The sequence below is a fragment of the Rhinopithecus bieti genome, unplaced genomic scaffold (genome assembly GCF_001698545.2).
Source record: "Rhinopithecus bieti isolate Rb0 unplaced genomic scaffold, ASM169854v2 scaffold_7681, whole genome shotgun sequence".
In the NCBI taxonomy this organism is placed as follows: Eukaryota; Metazoa; Chordata; class Mammalia; order Primates; family Cercopithecidae; genus Rhinopithecus; species Rhinopithecus bieti.
In genome coordinates, this window is record NW_016806571.1 from 3,482,347 (window position 1) to 3,503,115 (window position 20,769).

The window sequence follows — 20,769 nt, forward strand, 5'->3', positions numbered from 1 at the left end:
TTATCTGTTGATGCTACTCAATAACCAAAAATAAGCCTACTAGAAGAGGCTGTTGGATTCTTAGTCTATCTAAAGAGTTTGCTGGGGAGAGCTGGGACATGAGTCCACTGTCTTTTGGTACTGTGAAAGTGTCCAGGATCGAAAACTACAGAGAAGGTTTTCATCCCCCCCAAAACACTGGTGAACAATAACAAAGGAAAGAAAAGCCTTTTGCAGAAGAAACTGTTGAGCATTTCCAAGCTGATTTCCATAGTCAATGTTTATCTAACTTGGATTTCCATGTTAAAAATATATATAATGTAATTCCAATCAGGATCCCAAAGTCTGTATCAAATAAATACATAAAAATTGCCAAGAAATTTCCAGGGAAAAAAAAATGATGGGAGACTTACTTAAAATATATTAACATGTACTCTTAGCAACTATTATTGAAGCAGTATGTTTCTGAGAAAAAAATCACCAAATGAATACCCTCATAGACTGTTGGTGGAAGAAAACAGAAAATGCAAAAACAGATCATAATTTAAAAGGTACCATTTATGTTTAGTAGAAAAAACATGAGGTCATGCCATAGTCCCCTGTAGTTTGACTACCTGGCATCTGTTCCCTCTTCTTTGGAGATGGTACCTAAAAATTTCCTGTGAAACAAAACTTTTCTCACTTTCAATCATGTGGTTAAGAGGGACTTAATCCCATGCCCATCCCAAGGGTAAATCCAAACTGGTTTAAATTAATCAGCTTTTACACACACACACACACACACACACACACACACACACCACTCTCCACCCCAAAGAACAGATACATGACTTAGGGCCAAAAATCTACGGAGCTATTTACTTGGGTATGTGGGGGGGCGGGGGGGGGACTTGTTCTCCAGGGAATCCTCAGAAAGGGATCCTTTCTCTTCCCTTGTGTGGTATTAGGAAGCAAGGCCTAAAACATTCACAGTCATTGCGTGAGCACAAAGGAAAAATCTGGAATTAGAATGCAACAACACACAAGACAGACTGAGGAGTGACACAGTACGAATCATAAGGAGAAATCCAACACCAAAAAGGGCAGAACTGAGAAAAGTCAGGAAGCAAATTTGTTTTTGTTTTTGAGACAGAGTCTCGTTCTATCCCCCAGGCTGGGGTGCAATGGTGCAATCTCGGCTCACTGCAACCTTTGTTTCCGGGGTTCAAGAGATTCTCATGCTCAGCCTCCCGTGTAGCTGAGATTACAGGTGCCTGTCACCACACCCTGGTAATTTTTGTATTTTTAGTAGACATGGGGTTTCACCATGTTGGCCAGGCTGGTCTCAAACTCCTGACCTCAGGTGATCTGCCCACCTCAGGTGATCTGCCCACCTCAGCCTCCCAGAGTGTTGGAATTACAGGTGTGAGCCACCGCGCCTGGACAAAATTTTTAAAGTAGTATTACTTTTGCCTGTATCAAGCCTTTTTTCTTTTGTTTTTTGGAGGGACCAGTTCTTTATTTCAAAAAGACACTTGGGCCAATATCTGGTATCAAAAGAGTTGCACTATTGATTTGTCTTTCTCCCAATTGGCCCCAAAAAGACCACATCAAAGGAGTGTACATTTTAAGCCAAAAAGCTGCAGGATGTACCCCTAACAGACCTCATTGAAACCTTACCAAAAAATGGGAATTGGGTAGGGAAAGAAACTTTAAAAGATCAGCAAACTGCCAGCCCTCACACTGCACAGGCTGTCACAGCCAGACAGCGTGGCCATGGTGCCACAAACCCAAAGAAGCAAAGCTTCAAAATAATAAAAAACTTTAAAAGTTTTGTACATAACCTATTCAAGTTTTCTCCAATACAAACCACATTGAGACAGAACTTTTAGCGAGAGCAGCTTCAAACCCAGAAAAGGATAATGAGATAATGAGATGAGTTTCATAAGGCTAAATCAGTGGCAAAACATAATCTTTCAAGAAGGGAGGATAGCAATTAAGTGGTCACCTCAACATAAGGGGCACATGATCCATTCTGCAGTCAGTTGAGAGTGGGTAGAGATGGGACAAAAATTTAGTTTCAGAGGTCTTACCAATTTAATTTTCACTTCTAATGAAAAAAAAAAATACAAATAACGTTGTCCAAAGATATCTTAAAGCTGAAAACCTGAAAAGCACATTTTGTTTTGTTTTGTTGTTGTTTGGCTAACTCCTCCTGGAATCACCTTTCTGGTTTGGCTGGTACTTTTTACAGAGCAATGAGGTTTCCCATAGTGGATTCTTTCTCTGGGCTTGTTTGGTTCTCAGTAAGGCAGGACTATACCTTTTCCTTTTCTCTATGGAAAGGGCAATATGCATCAAGCTGAAAAATCACTTTCCAAAAGTAAAAAAGGAATAGATTGCTGCTTTGGAGCTCTGGAATTATTTGGAATGTTTTACAAATGGTTGCCACAAAACAATAAAAAAGGTATTACAAAATGTGTACATCACAACATGCTTTTAAAGGCATTATGCATTGTGCTCACATTCCCTTAAATGTTGTTCCCAAAGGTGTGCAGCCTCTAGTCCAGCTGGAATCTCTGAGAAGAGGCAGAGACAGTTTAGCGAAAAAGACACAGGGGAGGTGGGGGCAGCAAAAGGAGAAAGCAGCCTTCCAGTTAAAGATCAGCCCTCAGTTAAAGGTCAGCTTCAGGCAGGCTGGCCTCAGATGGAATCAGGGTCAGAGGGAGGAACAGCAGCAGGGTGGGACTGGGGTGCTCTACATCTCATTCAGGTCAAGCAGAGTCTGGTCCAGCATCCTTTGTGTACAGAGTGCTCCTCTTTGGTGCATTTTCAGTTTATCTTCCAAGTCATCAGTTGTCTTTTAGAGCTTGGCTACCGATCTCTCAGCAAACTCAGCACAGGTCTCTGCCCCCTTGAGTTTATCATTAAGAATCTTGATCTCTTCCACATATTTGTCTTTTTGAGAGTACTCTTCTTCAGCAGCACTCAGACACTTCAGGTTCTGGTCCATCAGTCTGATCTGCTCATCCATCTCTCGGCAATGGGACTCTACCAGCTCAGCTCGTTCCTCTGTGCATTCCAAGTCTCCTTCAATGATCACCAGTTTACGAGCCACCTCTTCATACTTCCTACCTGCCTATTCTGCAGTATGCTTGGCTTCTTTGAGTTGGATTTCCTGGAATTCCATCTTTTAAGGTTCAGTTTTCAATAACCTTCATATCTCTCTCACTCTCACCAGGAGCTTTTTCTGCTTCTTCCAGCTTTTGCAGGGCAGTGGCCACGCGCTCCTAAGCACAGTCCAGCTCCTCTTCAACCAGCTGGATCTTATGGTTCAAGGAGGCCACCTCAGCCTCAGCCTGTTCCCGGGCCCACCTTTCTCCCTCAACTTCTCGCTGGAGGCGCTCGGCTCTCTCCTCTGCATCATCTGCCTGCTGCTGCAGAACCTGGATCTTGTGCTTCACCGCCTCAATAGTGGTGATCCCAGCCATGGTGCCTACCCAGCTACTGCTCACACTCTGGATCCTGCCTCCTCTGCTCAGCGTTGCAGCTGCTTCTCACCATTGTATCAAGTCTTGCCTTGAGCCAGTACTACCTTTGGAATTTTGTTGAGATTTAAGTCACAAAAAGCTGAAAAAGTCCTAAATAAAACAGTTTAATAAAGTGCTAGAATATCTCATACATCTGGCGGGGGAGGAGTGCACACAGTATATACAACAAAAACATATTCCAAATGAATTAAAAGCCAAAGGCAAAATATAAAAGATTAAAAGAAAATAGTATAATCTTCTAGGCATGGTGGCTCATGCCTATAATCCAAGCACTTTGGGAGGCTGAGGCAGGTGGATCACTTGAGCCCAGGAATTCAAGACCAGCCTGAGAAATCCGTTTCTACAAAAAAAAAAAAAAAAAAAAAAAAAAAATCAGCTGTGCATTGTGGCACACGCCTGTAGTACCAGCTACTTTGGAGGCTGAGGCGGGAAGATCACCTGAGCCCAGGAAGTTGAGGCTGCAGTGAGCCATGATCACACCACTGTACTCTAGCCTGGGCAACAGAGTGAGACCACGGCTTTAAAACACACACACACACACACACACACACACACACACACACACACACACCAAAACAGTATAACTTAAAAGCTTTCCACCAAAGAGAAAAACCCAAAAACCACAAAACAAAGAAATATATTGACTGTATAAAATAAAATTTCTACACAGGAAAAAAATAAAAGCAACAAAACTATAGAACATATATGAAGCTAGAATAATTAACTGCAAAACATATGGCAGACAAAAGATTAATAGTCCTAAGAAGATATTCTTTTAGGAAAACAAACAGCTCATTAGAAAAAAACGGAAAAAGGACGTGAAAAAATGATTCATAAACCATAAATGTAAATTACCAATAAAATGTATAATAAGAAGCTCAAACTTAATAGTGGTTATAAAAAGGCAAATTAAATCAAGATGCCATTGGTCAGATGGAAAGAAATAAAATGATTCAAAGCCATAGTTAACAGTTTTATACCAATTGTCAATTTCCTGGTTTGATATAATATGTATTTATATTTATTTATATATTTTTTGAGATGGAGTCTCACTCTGTCGCCAAGGTTGGAGTACAGTGGTGCGATCTTGGCTCACTGTAACCTCCGCCTCCCAGGTTCAAGTGATTCTCCTGCCTCAGCCTCCCGAGTAGCTGGGATTAGAGGCACACACCACCACACCCAGCTAATTTTTGTATTTTTAGTAGATGGGGTTTCACCATGTTGGGTAGGCTAGTCTTGAACTCCTCCTGACCTCAGGTGATCCACCCACCTGAGCCTCCCAAAGTGCTAGGATTACAGGTGTCAGCCACAGTGCCCGGCCTGATATTGTACTATATTTACATAAGGTATTACCATTAAAGGAAACTGGGTGAAGTATACATGGGATCCTATGTACTACTTTTGCAATTTTCTGTGAGTCTATAATTATCTCAAAAAAAAAAAAAAAAAGAAAAGAAAAAAAAAGGCTGGGCGCAGTGGCTCACGCCTGTAATAATAATAATAATCCCATAACTTTGGGAGGCCGAGGCAGGTGGATCACCTGAAGGTCAGGAGTTCAGGACCAGCCTGGCCAACATGGTGAAACCCCAGTTCTACTAAAAATATAAAAAATTAGTTGGGTATGGTGGCAGGCGCCTATAATCCCAGCTACTCGGGAGGCTGAGGCAGAAGAATTATTTGAAACTGGGAGGTGGAAGTTGCAGTGAGCCAAGACCGCACCATTGCACTCCAGCCTGGGCAACAAGAGTGAAAATTTGCAAACAACAACAACAACAATAACAAAAAATGGATTGATAAAATCCATTGCTGACAAGGTTATGGGCACATAAGCACTCTTATAGACTGTTGGGAGGACAGAAAATTGCTGCCTTTTCCCACATTACTCAATTCTGCCTTAGGAAAGTAATATGGAAACATCCATTAAAACTAAAAATATGGCCGGGTGCGGTGGCTCAAGCCTGTAATCCCAGCACTTTGGGAGGCCGAGATGGGCGGATCACGAGGTCAGGAGATCGAGACCATCCTGGCTAACACGGTGAAACCCCGTCTCTACTAAAAATACAAAAACTAGCCAGGCAAAGTGGCGGGCACCTGTAGTCCCAGCTACTCGGGAGGCTGAGGCAGGAGAGTGGCGTAAACCCAGGAGGCGGAGCTTGCAGTGAGCTGAGATCCGGCCACTGCACTCCAGCCCCGGCGACAGAGTGAGACTCTGCCTCAAAAAAAAAAAAAAAAAAAAAAAAACTAAAAATATTTGGGACCATTGATACAACAATCCCACTTGAATCTGTCCTATGAAACCAAGGCCAAAAGACCTAGGGACAAATATGCAAGGATTTACTCCATCACTGAAAGCATCAAAGCACTGAAAAATGACCTCAAACTCCATTAAGAGAACGCTGACCATGATAATAAAGTAACCAACAGGATAGAAATCAACAACAGTCATGTTGGCAGCTAAAGAAGTGCTAAGTTCCAGGAAGCATTCTGGTTAGTCCTCACAACAATCTATGAGGTGAGTAAAATTATTACACCATTTTTACAAATGAAGAAACTATAGGTTTTCAATAAACTGTTCAAGATCATATTATCAATAAATGGTGAAGCCAAGATTCCAGTAACAAGAAGGAAAAGAGAAACAGAACTAGAAAGAGATTACTTTAAAAAGGAACATATAACCAAGAAAAAAAACATTTTCAATAACCTACCTGGTAAATTAATGGTATTCAGTTCCAATATTAAGTACCTAATCTGTTTAGGGCAGTAAACTAGGATCGGTGGATCCATACAGGGAAGCTTTCTTAGCTCAGAATCTAATAGAGAAGACAGGCAAGGGAGCAAACAGCCACACCACACTGTGACCAGTGCTATTAATATAAACACAGGTCCACAGTCCCTGATCTAAAACACTAAGGCCAAATGTTTCGGACAAGAATTTTGGGGATTTTAAAAAGGTAACATGATATGCCATAAATGATATGACACTGCCATGGAGATTAGGGACAGCATCCCATAACCAAACACAATGAAACATATGAATACTCACACTAAGTGGGATAAACAAAGATTATATACAGTCTCATGTCAGTTCAAGAGAACTGTTGTTGTCAAGTGAGTCTGGTGCTAAATGTATGAGGAAACTTAGTTTTTCAACCATTGTGGATACTGTAATTATGGATAAGAGACTGCAAAAGTGTGTACATAAAGTGCTTTAAGTCAGAGAGAAAAAAAAAATCAATCTAGTCTAGGCTTAGTACTTAGAACAATAACAACAACAAATAACAACAAAACAGTCATTAAAGTGAAACCTATAAAATGAAAGTAAATGTCACACACATCTGGTGAAAAGATGTGGTAAGAATAACTACAAACTGTCATAATATTTTCCTTGGCAAATCTGGATATAATTTTCTTTGAAGGAAACAAAGTTTTGAAAAACCTACAAGACATATAGGACACAGTACCATTTAAAACAAAATTTAGACATGATCTCAGGAAAACACAAAAAGTCAAAGAATCCTGGCAGTTTATTTTTACGAATAATAAAGCAATTAGAGAAGCAAAATAGGACACACTATCCATGATGGCTGGAATATATTTTCATGAGGAGGCAGAGCTCCAGAATTCTATAATTAAATAAATATGACTGAATGACCTGAAGAAATAAGACATAGTACTGAGATCAATAGCAACTTAAAAGTTCAAGTAAATTCAATAGGGTAAGTACTAACACCTGAAGCAGCTGTAGTAAGAACCACCTTAAAGATTATGTAACTATCACACAACAAGTCCGCTTCTAATTTTTCCTGTCCATGCTCAAGAAATTGGGGTTGAAGAGGCAGGGGTTCTTTCAAGGAAAAGAACTGTGCTATAATTTTATGCGGTAAGCACGTAAGCAAACATACGAATATGTTTTGTACATAAGGCCCAAAGAACTAAAGTGACTTTGATCATAATGCCAATGGCCCTTTTTAGTTCTCTCTGTATAAAAGCCAGCAGTAGCTAGTAGGGCTAAGAGAGCAGAAGTCAATAATCGCACTGCTTAGATGAAGCAAATATAGCAATTAATGAAAGCAGTCATCACTGCATAGTAAAACAGCCAGATTTAATGATTCATACCAATCTGAATACAGACCTGACCGTAGCCTGGGCAAGTCATTTTAAACACCCTTAATTTACTCATCTGCAAAATAGAGGTAATCCTGCCTACTGTGTAACTCGATTGTGCAGATCACAGATCATGTACATGTATATGTATATATCATAGAGTCAAGATTCAGTAACTACAGCAGTTACTTTACGAACTTACTATCCTACCCTAGTTAGGCAGTGTCCCAGTGTTCCCTATCTCAAGTGATAGTAATCTCACCCTTACACACAACTATTCTCCACTCTGAAGCCAGAGTAACCTTTTAAAAATAAATATGATCATACTACCTCCTGTCCAGCTTAAAATTCATCCATGATACCATTATGTTCTTAGGACAAAGTACAAGATTATCAAAATAATCTGACCTTGACCATTCTGCTACACACCCTCTTCTGTCAGCCTACTCTACCTTTCTTTTCATTTGGTAATTTAAAATTCTTCTGACTACTTGACCCGACACTCTGCTTGCAATGATAACCCTCACCTCCTTTTCTCCTAACAACCTCCAATTCAACTTTTCAGATTTTAGCCTTAATGTCTCTTGCTAAAAGAAGTCACTTCTATGTTCTATAGAATCCTATACTTCCCTGAAACACATATTTATAACTGCATATACTGCAAGGAAAAAAATCTGACTCAATTGTAAGCCAGCCAGACTCAGTGATGAGTGATTTTAATGTCTCTGAAAAGTAGAATCTTCTCTTCTACAATTGAACCCAGAATATCCAGCTCTAAGGCCTGTGAGCAGTCATCTTGCAATTATGATGGATGAGCCTACTGAGAATGGAACAAAATTGAAGGAAGCAGAGCTGAGATACTGATGAAACTGACTGGAGCGCTTGGATAAAGTTTTGCCTGTTTTTTTCACTTGCATTAAATGATGAGTTTCCTTCAGTGTTTAAGCCAGTTTACACTGTGTTTCCTGTCGTTTACCACTAGAAGTATCTTAACAGATACAAAGCACCTACATAAAAGCAATCAAATTTACAGAGATATGAAAGGGAAACAGAAGAACAATACAGGAGAATATTCACAGGTAAGCCACTCTCTTCTGTAAATGAGAAAAGATTACCCTTATGAATCAATAATGTATATCACATGATAATGTAAGAGGCAAGATGCTATCCAAATCTGTACAGACTAACCCCAAGTACTCAGATACTCAGAAACATCTAAATTTTTCCTAAACCTTGGCTGGGTGCAGTGGCTCACACCTGTAATCCCAGCACTTTGAAAGACCAAGGTGGGCGGATCACAACCCCAGAGGCAGAGGTTACAGTGAGCCACTGCACTCCAGCCTGTGCGACAAAGCGAGCCTCCATCTCAAAAAAAAAAAGTTAGTATTTTCCTAAATCTTAAGCGTCAAGGATAAAGAAAGAATCAAACCAAGTTCCAGGCATTAAGAGCCAAAGTGGCAGCTTGAATTAGTGTTTCTATTTCATCATTCACACCATCGTGTGACCTTGCAGTACATCAGAGTAAGTGAAATATATTTCCCTGCCACAATGATGTTGGTCTTCGCCACAAGACTTGATTTGATCAATGAAATAAGAGACATGACAGAAGCAGAGGCTAAAATATGCTTGTTTGGCTGACTCCTGTGATTGCCATGAGAGCAAGATTCCAGCAGAAGAAGAGAACAATCCACACAGCCTACAACAAAGTCTAGCCAACAATATCTAAGTCCCAGTTAACCTAAAGACATGAGGAAGAAAAAAAGTTCTTGTTGTTATAAGTCACTGAAATTTTAAGATTATACAGCAAAATATTGACCAATAAAGCAAGCACAGTATAATGAAGGAAACATTTGCCTTCTTAGCAATACTCACTGCCAAAGACAGTAAACAAAATTCGTAAAAGTATGAATGAAAAATTTTATATCTAGCCTAGATGGCATTCAAACAAAGAGGCAAGAGAAAACATTCTTGGCTGGGTGTGGTGGCTCACACCTGTAATCCCAACACTTTGGGAGTACAAGGTTGGCAGATCACCTGAGGTCAGATGTTTGAGGCCAGCCTGGCCAACATTGTAAAACTCAGTCTCTACTAAAAATACAAAAATTAGCCGAGCATGGTGGTAGGTGCCTGTAATGCCAGCTACTCGGGAGGCTAAGGCAGGAGAATCGCTTAAACCCAGGAGACGGAGGTTGTAGTGAGCCAAGATTGTGCCACTGCACTCCAGCCTGGGTGACAGAGCAAGACTCTGTGTCAAGCAAAACAAAACAAAACAAAACATTCTTAAGCCCGCAAGAACTCAGGGAAAAAGATCATCCATAAATGTAAAAATTCTGATGATGAAATCCAGCCAAAAGAAATGCACCAATGTAAACAAGAATTGGACAAAATATTTTCTGAAAAAAAAGTGGAATACATTTGCAATTAGGCAATACATAAGAAATGTAAATGTTTTCTACTTTTTTCAACTTTTATTTTAAAATGACAATACACTTTCAGAATTTTCTATTTTCTTTTCCTCAACTTCAGAGATCATTTAGGAATTAATACTACCTCACAGTGAAGAAACTAAAGCCTAGCAACTTTCTTGGTTTATTCAATTAAACGCAATAAACAATGGTTATTCCTATTTAAGAGTTTTCAAGATATTTCTTCAGTATACATTTTTTTCACTGATTAATTTAATTTGGGTAGGGGGTTATCGGGCATCATTTCTACAGGAAATGTTGAAGTAAATAGTCGGGAAATATACAAAGAAACTATTAAAACAAGGAAACTTCTGAAAGACAGTAGAGCTCTTTTTCAAAATCATTTTGTCACAGGGCATGCTATTAAAAACAAAACAAAAACTAGAATAGCAGGTAAGAGGGGAAATTGCATACAGATGGAAATGAAAGACTTTCACTTAAAAAGACACACTGAATAGCAAGGTACTTGTTCACCAAGTACAAGATGATATACTGACAGAGAATGAGAACCCCAGATGCCCACAAATACAAAGGGGATGAAATACATAACATTCAAAGATCAAGAGACAAGCCAAAGATGAAGCTGAGAAAACCAATGGTTTTAGAAAGAGTGTTTTCAGATCATATCACCAAAACTTTTAATCATTTAAATTACATGGTAATGGTTTTAGGGGAAAATTAGCTCTTCACTTAAAAAACATCAATATAAAAGCATTTTTAGCATTTTGATGGTAACTTGAAAGTTTGCTACATCAGAGTATATTTTCAAATAGAATTTCAAAGGCTTTCCAAACCTATGATAGAATGGCTCACCTGCTAAAATGTATCTTTCATCTAGAGTATATTTGACAAATGACTTATTATACCTCAAATCCTGTTTAGAAGTCCATGCTGGGCCACGTGGTGGCTCACGCCTGTAATCCCAGCACTTTGGGAGGCCGAGATAGGTGGATCACTTGATGTCAGGAGTTCGAGATCAGCCTGACCAACATGGCAAAACCCCGTCTCTACTAAAAACACAAAAAACTTAGCTGGGCATGATGGCAGGCACCTGTAATCCCAGCTACTCCGGAGTCTGAGGCAGGAGAATTGCTTGAACCTGGGAGGCAGAGGTCGCAGTGAGCCGAGATCATGCCACTGCACTCCAGCCTGGGAGACAGAGTAAGAGCTCATCTCAAAAAAAGAGAAACCCATGCTAAAGACTTCTCTAAATGCTGTTCTTAGGAGGATTAAACTGTTACTTATCCTAAAGCAATAAATGACTATAGTAGAAATAACCCAAAGAATAAGAATCCATGAGTTCATGCTGATAAGATTAAATGAACAAATAAACGAGTGGGGGAGAATTACTTGCAACAAAATTTCAACAACAAAAAAAATATATACCAAGAATGATAGAATTAGAAAATCACCATATGGGGCAACAGTGACAGTAAGTTTCAGGTAAGATTAGTGGATGCTGTGGTAGACAGACCTAAAACGGCTTCCAGTAATCCCTGCTTCCTGGTACTCACGGCCCTACATAATCCCTTCTGCTGTAGTGTGGGTTGGGCCTGTAATCTGCTTCTAATAATCGAAAAAGAACAAAGGTGATAGGGTCTCACATAAGTGACTATTTCGCATATCACTGCAGTGTTCTTGCTTGGTGACTCTTCTTTGCTAGCTTTGAGGAAGCACGTGGCCATGCTGGGGAAGGCCACAGAACTCAGGACAGTCTCTAGCCAACTGCCAGCTAGGAATCTAGACCTTCAATCTGATAACCCACAAGGACTGAATCTTTCCAACAACCACATGAGCTTGGAAGCTGATCATTGCTCAATGAAGTCTTCAGGTAAAAACTCAGACCTGACCAACACTCTGTTGCATTGCCGAGGATCAGGTAAAGCCATGCTCAGACTCCTGACACATAGAAACTGAGATAATAAATGCATTGTTTTAAACTGCTAAATCTGTGATAATATTGTTAAGCAGCAATAGATTAATAACAACATGCTAAAATTAATGGGCAAAGGTACAATAAGAAACAAGATGTTTACAGAGTCTCAGAGTATCTTCACCCCAAAATACTTATTAATTACAAAGGGGAAAAATGGTATCTTTACAGTGAAGAAACTTGGTAGACATTGCATAAACCAAGTGACCACAGTTACCATCACCAATACTGTGGTACACTGAAATCATGGGCCTCCAGATATATTGTGGTAAAAATGTCCTTTCAATCCTGTGACATTCCTGCCAAAACTGCACAACTCAAATCTAATCATGATTAAACACCAGAAATAAAAATTGAGAAATAATCTGCAAAATAGCTGGCCTGCACTAAAAAATGTCTAGTCATGAAAGATAAAGACTGAAGTACAATTCCAGATTAAAGAAGAGTAAAGATACATGAAAACTAAATGCAAATACAATATGTGATTCTGGATTAGGACATCAGTGGGAGAATAACCAAATTTGGATAAAGTATGATTAAATAATAATATTTTGACAATGCAGATTTCCTGTTAACTATTTTACCCTGTAGTTACATAAAAGAATGTACTTGCCTTTAGAAAATATATTCTGAAGTTTGCTTGCTTGACTTACTTATTAATTAATTAATTAATTTATTTAGAGACAGGATCTTGCTCTGTCCCCCAGACTGGAGTGCAGTGGTGCAATCATAGCTCACTGCAGGCTTGAACTCCTGGGCTCAAACTTAATTCTCCTGCCTCTGCCTCCAGAGTAAGTGGGATTACAAGTGTGCACCACCATACCTGGCTAATTATCTTATTTTATTATTTATAGAGATGGGCTCGCTTTGTTGCCCAGGCTGGTTTAGAACTCCTGCACTCAAGCAATCCTCCCACCTCAGCTCCCGAAGTGCTCAGATTACAGGTGTGAACCACTGCATCCAGCCTACTCTGAAGTATTTAAAAGTGAATGGGGCATTATATCTACGATTTATTATCAGACATCTCAGAAACACAAATTAGATAGACAGATGTTAACATTTGGAGAATCTAGGTAAAGTTTATATAAAAATTCTTTGGACTACTTTTGTAACTTTTCTAAAAGTCTGTAATATATCATATAAATAAAATTAAAGTTAAACAAATGCATATGATTTTTTTAAAAGTATATGAGAAAAGTCTATACAACAATATGGACCAATGAAAAGAAAGAAGTACTGATCAATGCTACAAACATGAACAAACCTTAAAATACCACATATTATATGATTCCAGTTATATGAACTTCCAGATATGGCCAAACTAGAGACAGAAAGTAGACTACAGGCTGTCAGGAGGAACCAGCATTACCTGTATCCAGTATGAGAGATCTCACTGGGGTGATGAAAATATTCTAAAACTGGATTATGATGACAGTAGCACAACTCAGTAAATTTACTAAAAACCATTGAATTGTGCACTGAAAATGGGTGGAGTTTCTGGCCTGGTATGGTAACTCACATCCAAAATCCTAACATTTTGGGAGGCTGAGGCGGGAGGATCACTTGAGCCCAGCAATTTGAGACCAGCCTGGGAAACATATGTAGAACCTGTCTCTACAAAAAATGTAAAAATTAAGAAATCAGGCCGGGCACGGTGACTCACATCTCTAATCCTAGCACATTGGGAGGCCTGGGTGGGCGGATCATCTGAGGTCGGGAGTTCAAGACCAGCCTGACCAACATGGAGAAACCCCGTGGAGAAACTCCGTCTCTACTAAAAGTACAAAATTAGCCAGGCATGGAGGCGCATGCCTGTAATCCCAGCTACTCGGGAGGCTGAGGCAGGAGAACAGCTTGAACTCAGGAGGCGGAGGTTGCAATGAGCCAAGATCGCGCCATTGCACTCTAGCCTGGGCAATAAGATCAAGACTCTGTCTCAAAAAGAAAAAATTTAAAAAATAAATAGAAAATTAGCCAGGTGTGGTGGTGTGTGCCCATACTCCCAACTACTCCAGAAACTGAGGTGAGAGGCTTGCTTGTGCCAGAAGTTCAAGTGTACAGTGAGCTATGATTGTACCACTGCCCTACAGCCTGGGTGACAGAGTAAGACCCTGTCAGGAAAGAAGAAAAAGGGAAAGGAAAGGAAGGAAAAAAAGAAAGAAAATGAGGTGGATTTTGGAGTTTATGGCATGTAAACTACACCTCAATAAAGTTGTTTTAAAAAGAAATAGAGGCCGGGCGCGTGGCTCAAAGCCTGTAACCCAGCACTTTGGGAGGCCGAACGGTGCGATCACGAGGTCAGGAGATCGAGGACCATTTCTCCTGGCTAACACAGGTGAAAACCCCGTCTCTACTCAAAATACAAAAATAAGCCGGGCGAGGTTGAGTGGGCGCCTGTAGTCCCAGGCTACTCGGGGAGGCTGAGGCGGGGAGACTCGAGAATGGGGCGTAAACCCGGGAGGCGGAGTTGCAGTGAGGCTGAGATCTGCCACTGCACTCCAGGTCCGGGCGACAGAGCGAGGACTCCGCCTCAAAAAAAAAAAAAAAAAAAAAAAAAAAAAGAAATAGAGGGGCCAGGCGCGGTGGCTCACACCTGTAATCCCAGCACTTTCGGAGGCCAAGGCGAGCAGGTCACTTGAGGTCAGGGGTTCGAGACCAGCCTGACCAACATGGTAAAACCCCGTTGAAACGTGAGCCACTGCGCCCCGCCTGTTCCCATATTTTCTATGGACACGTATATATTCTCCCAGGGTCAAATAAAACAAAATGTATCCAGAAAACAAAGCACTTGATCACCTGACCAACCAAAGGAAAAGAAAACCATTCCAAAACAAGTACCATAAATATCCACTTATCAAATAAGAAGCAGCAAGAAAATGAAAACACTGGAACAACTTAAGTCTTTCTGCTTTATTTACAGTGTTCATCTTCCTGCTGTTTCTGGACCTGCACTAAGATGGACCGACACTAATGAATGGATTCAATATGGCACAAACTGATCTACCATCTAAAGAGTACAATAATGCCACTGCCACTCCTAGAACATCTCCTGCTTATCATGCAATGAGTGGCAAGTAATTCAGGTTATCTGGCGAACCAAAGATTTGACGGACTGAATCTCACTGGCAAGAAGCCTATCAACATTAATACTAAAAATGGAGTTGGGGAGAATTCATCTTCCGCCTTCACACAGAAATTTTGAAAGCCCAAAAATGATTATAAAAGGTAAAAGAAACTTGTAGTTAACTCTTTACTCTGCAAGGTTTTCTCTACATAAAAATACAATAGGTCCTCGGGCCCCTTTTCCTACACTTTCCTCTTCTCTCCTACCGGAGGGGCCGCTCTTTCTGCGCAGTGCATTCTGGGGACCGAGGTCGAGCCCGCCCTGCCGCCATCACCTGAGGGGAGCAAGAAGAGGCCGCGACTGGGGAGAAAACGCAGCCATCACCAGAGAGAAGCCACTCCCTAGCAGCAGCCGAGGCCAGAGGCCCGCCCACCTGTTCGCCTGTCCCCCTGCCCTGTTCACAATGCAGCCTGCTTCTGCAAAGTGGTACAAAGGGACTATGTCTTCACTGAATTTTGTGTTGAAGAGAGTAAAGATGTTAATTTAAATTTTGAAAAATCCAAACCTACATTCAGTTGTCTCAGAGGAAGTGATATTTTAAGTATTTAAATGAAGTTGATCTTTTTCACAGTATTGATCCAAATGATTCCAAGCATAAAAAACGGACAGATCAATTGTGTGTTGTCTACGAAAAGGAGAATGTGGCCAGTCATGGCCAAGGTTAACAAAAGGAAGGGCAAAGCTCAATTGGCTTAGTGTGGACTTCAATAATTGGAAAGACTGGGAAGATAGTTCAGATTAAGACAGGTCTAATTTTGATCGTTTCTCTGAGATGATGAACAACATGGGTGGTGATGAGGATGTAGATTCACCAGAAGTAGATGGAGCAGGTGATGATTCACAAGACAGTGATGATGAAAAAATGCCACCAGATCTGGAGTAAGGAATGTTGTCATCACCCAGATTTTGAGAAAGAAAAATAACTTCTCCGCAAGATTTCACAATTGAGAGAATTTCTGAGTTGACAGCTCTAAAGGCAGATGCTGTATTTGCCTACTTTCACCCATTTTCCAACCTGTTGGTTTTTTTTAAAGGCCTCACTAAGGGTTGATATGTATCATTGTATGGGGCAATTTTAAGTCAGCTAAGACAATAAACCTTATGCATGAACATTTCCTAGACTTTCATGAAGCTGTTGAGTGAGGTCCTAGGCAACTGATGCAGCAGTTGTGATAAATAAAAACATCTCACCTAAGTCTCCTTTTCTTCGTAACATAGATATTGACATGATAGGATGCTCTCAGCTTAGGGAAAGAGAACTAAATTTTAGATTATAGAACATGGATTCAAAATTGGCTGGAACAAATTGGCTGACACCTTACTGGTAAACTGCTATTCCTCTGGTGTTATACTTCGGGATTGATCCAAGTTTATTTTTCAAAAAACTTACTTCACATTATTCATATAAGTGATTACTTGCCAGTGTTCCACATGTATCTTAGCTAAAAGTAGAGAATGCCCTAACTTAGATGATTTTTGAAGCCTATATATTTGGTATTGTTTGACCCTTAAGTGTTTTTACATCTCTTAGCATGGAAGACGAAGAAAGTTGTACATTGTTGTTTGAGAGTCTGTACATTTAGACCAGATTTGTATTTGCACTGTCAGTATGGCAAAAGAGTGAAAAATGTTTAATACAGTATTGGATTTTTTATTTCTTTTTTTGATTAAGCTTATACCAGGGCTTAAAACCTCAATTTATGTTCATGACAGTGGGGATTTTTTTTAATGTCCACATTCTTTCTAGTAAACTGTTGGAAGACTTCTTGGCTGTCCTTTTAAGTGTCTGGCTTACTGTAATTTTTATGTATTTACCACTTCCTGAAATGGAGTTTTGATTTTTAATTGAGGAAAAATTTGAGATTATTCCCCTTTGAAAAAAGAGGCTTGCTGTAATGTCACAGGAAACCTTTTTAAAGTGGATCTGTAATAGAATATTGTAGATGCACTTTGCAGCAATTGGAAAAGAAAGTGTTGTGATTTGATTGAAATAAAATTAAATGTGTTGTCCTCCTCTAAAAAATATATATATAATATAGCAATAATTAGTAGTTATGATGCTGAAATTATTAATTTGAAACTATGTTTATGTATGGAAAGAATACATTTATAATGCTGTTTTGAACCAAGGGTTTCAATGTAAAAGAAAAAAGATACAAATATAAAATCAAATAATATTAAAACTCCACAAAGTTAACTCAGGAAAAAAAAATATGGAAAAGAAGCTGTCTTGGTTTCTCATTCATTTAATATTTACAAGGACCTATCATATAGCAACGCAGTGGTATGTGCAGGTGATATAAAAGAGGAAGTGGAAGTTTCCATAAGAAAGAAGTACTCATTCTTAAATTTTAATGTAAAAATAACTGAATAACTGAACTAGAGCTGAGCTGAGCCAAATGACACAGTCTCTTTGCTAGTGTGCACGTACACATACACGTACACACACACACACACTTGCCCCCAGAAAAATACGGCACATAGGTAGAAGTTTAAAATGTATACTATCTAAAAACTGTTAGCCATATTTGCAATTTTGCTATCAATTCAAGAATCGAACAAAATCAGAAACTCAGGTTTAGAGCTTATGTTTTTTAATTTGTCAGTCTCCACCCCCCTGGTTTACAAATAAGAGTATATTCAGCTGTAAATGCAGCAGCACTTGTAGCAAAATTATGATTCTTAATGTTTCCTAACTATGTACTTTTTAAAAAAGAGATCTCTTCCCAAAATTAACTGATAACTTTTCCCATAACTAATGATGTCTAATTTCCCCACTGAAAATCATGACATTTTCACTATTCTTTCTTTCATTCTTAGTTTCTTTCTGGGGCTCAAAGACACATGTAAATGAAGTCCAGAATAAAGTTCAAGTATTCATGGCCCATCAACTTTCAAAGTTAAAAGTCTCAGCTTTAGCTTGCTTTGTCTTGTCTATAACCCTCCTCATTCTAAAGGCTCTTGCCAAAACTCTAAAACTTACTTGTTTTACCAATTCTGAATCATTACATTGTGAGCAGAAGCTAATAAAAATCACATTCTTATCCTTCGCTTTCTTAACCACCCATCACTGTCTAGATTTTAAATTTAACAAGGTAAAATGAACATTAACCTTCTTGAAAAAGTTAAAGGCATACCTCTGCTCATTCTCTTTACCTTAGGCAAATGCTCTCTATTTCCTACTAATATAACATGATGGCTGTTTCTCCTACGTTAGATTAAATTGTGCCCCATTCAAATAAATGCAAAATCCTACATTTTTATTGTGGTAAAATATACTTAAAATTTACCATCTTACCTTTCTAAGTGTACAGGTTCAGTAGTGTTAAGTACAGTCATCCTGTTGAGCAACCTTTTCATTTTACAAAACGGAAACTCTATACCCACTAAACAACAACCATCTTCCCCTGCCCCCCAGCTCCTGGCAACCACCATTCTTTTTGTCTCCATGAATTTGACTACTCTAGGTATCTTACATAAGTGGAATCGTACAGTATTTGTTATTTTTTGTCTGGCTTATTTCACTTAGTACAATGTCTTCAAGATTCACTCATGCTGCAGCAGGTGTTGATTTCCTTTCTTTTTAAAGCTGAATATTCCACTGAATATATATGCTACATTTTGTTCATCCAGCCATCCACCCATCAATGAATATTTGGGTTGTTTCTTCCCTTTGGCTACTGTGAATCATGCTGCTATGAACACTAGTGTTAAAACTATCTGTTAAGTCTCTGCTTTCAATTCTTTTGTGTATATAGGCAGAAGAGGAATTGCTGGGTAAAATAAAATCCTACAACTTTTGATCATTCTTTACTTAATCCTCAGTTTACACAACTTTCTGTTTTCAACACCTACTAACAAGAATCAGATAAGATACAGGTTGACAAGGGAGCTCCATAGGTGACCTAGTCCATTTACCTACAGGTACTTGTACCCCCTCTAAAGTATCTAAACAGGTAATCATCCAAAGTCTTATGTAATCACACAATGTGGTGAATGGGCACTATGTCCTCAAGCATTTCCAATTATTCACAAATTCCTTCTTAAACTAAGCTAAATACTCTTCCTACAAGTCTATTTACAAGTCTACCTTTATGGTGGAAATCAGTAGTATAATGCTGGGGAAATCAGGGGGCTCTTTGTTTCCTCTGCAATGTTTGAATTTTGAAACTGATTTTGCAACAAATTATCTTTGAAAGTGGGGGGGGGGGTGTTTGACATTATTTCTTACCATTCCAATGACAGTCATTCAAGCATTTTAAGACTTCATGAATTCTGAAATCTACTCCTTTCCAGATTATTTTTGGTCTCCTCACTGGCATTCCCTGCTGCACCCAATCCAAAGAATCTTTAATACAATAAGCTTATACCATCCATCCTCAAAATTCATCAGTGTCTGCCAATATTTGTTATCCCCATTTCAAACCTTTGATAAACAGGTTTAAGGGACATCATTAATCCAACTTATTTGATAGTAGAGATAATCTCTCTTGCAATAACAAGTTACCGCCTAATTCCTACTTTAATCCCCAATCTCTTATCCATTTTTTCCGTACTCCTGCCTATTAAATACAATTGTCAAAACTTGGTAAGGCCACAATGATTAATCATCTTCCCTCTTCCTGGCTGAACTATACACAATCTATATTTATCCTTCAAAGCTCAATCCCTTGAACTTCAATAGGATTAAATAATAGACTCAGACTTCCAAGGTTAAAAAAAAAGAAGAAGAAGAAGAAGTAATCTACACCAGATGCTTAAATGCCCTCACTTCAAGTCGATTTTATTTATTTATTCATTTATTGAGAGACAAGGTCTCGCTCTGTAACCCAGGCTGGCTCAATCACATTGTAGCCTTGAACTCCTAAGCTCAAATGATCCTCCCACCTCAGCCTCTTGAGTGAGAACCACATGTCTGCACCACCACATGTGTGCACTTGGTAATTTAGAAATTACCGAATTAATAAATAGTCTTGGTAGATTTTAGACTTAAATTTAAATTTTTGTATTCCTATACACTTTCAGTAAAACATTTTTCCTTCCCTTGATCATATTACCTACAATTCCACCAATGATTGATTCATTCAGATTAACAACTAATCTGCTTTTTAAAAATAAATAATATAAATGTAGCTTTTAACTTTGATTTAAAAAGTAACATTTGACTCATCCATACTTTAATGAATTTGTTTCTTCATACTGTTTTCCTCCCCTAAACACACCATCAAACAAATGGGAATAAAAGCACTAAAGACATAAGGGAAAGGGTGTGTAGGAAAACTTTTAAACAAGCATTTTGGGGTAAGTAGATCTAGTTGGGGCCCCAAAATGAGAGGTTCTAGGTCAACAGAGCAGCAGATGGGCATAGAACAAATAAGGAGAGTGGTCGAGGAATCGCCTAGAGAGGGAGGTCATAGCAATAAAAGATTCCTTGGAAATTTTTTGTTGTTGTTTGCTTTATCTTACACTTAACATCTAACTATAAACCTTCACTCTATCATTCTACTGTTGTCTTCCACTAACATCTTCTAAAAAGCATGGCTTTGTCCATTAGCAGTAACAAGTGGGTAAAACAGTTTCAAATGAAAAAAAAAAAGGAGTCCAGTAATTCTATGTTTATATATATATATATAT

At 39.0% G+C, this 20,769-nt stretch overlaps 1 protein-coding gene and 2 pseudogenes across 5 annotated transcripts in view; 1 reads left to right on the forward strand and 2 right to left on the reverse strand.

Annotated features, from left to right (window-relative positions):
• The window catches only part of ASXL2 (ASXL transcriptional regulator 2), a 160,583-nt gene that overhangs the window by 79,672 nt on the left and 60,142 nt on the right, over positions 1–20,769 (reverse strand). The gene's annotated exons all lie outside the window — the stretch shown is intronic.
• LOC108532673 (tropomyosin alpha-3 chain pseudogene) lies at positions 2,717–3,501 on the reverse strand (annotated as a pseudogene).
• Positions 15,539–16,018, forward strand: LOC108532674 (prostaglandin E synthase 3 pseudogene; annotated as a pseudogene).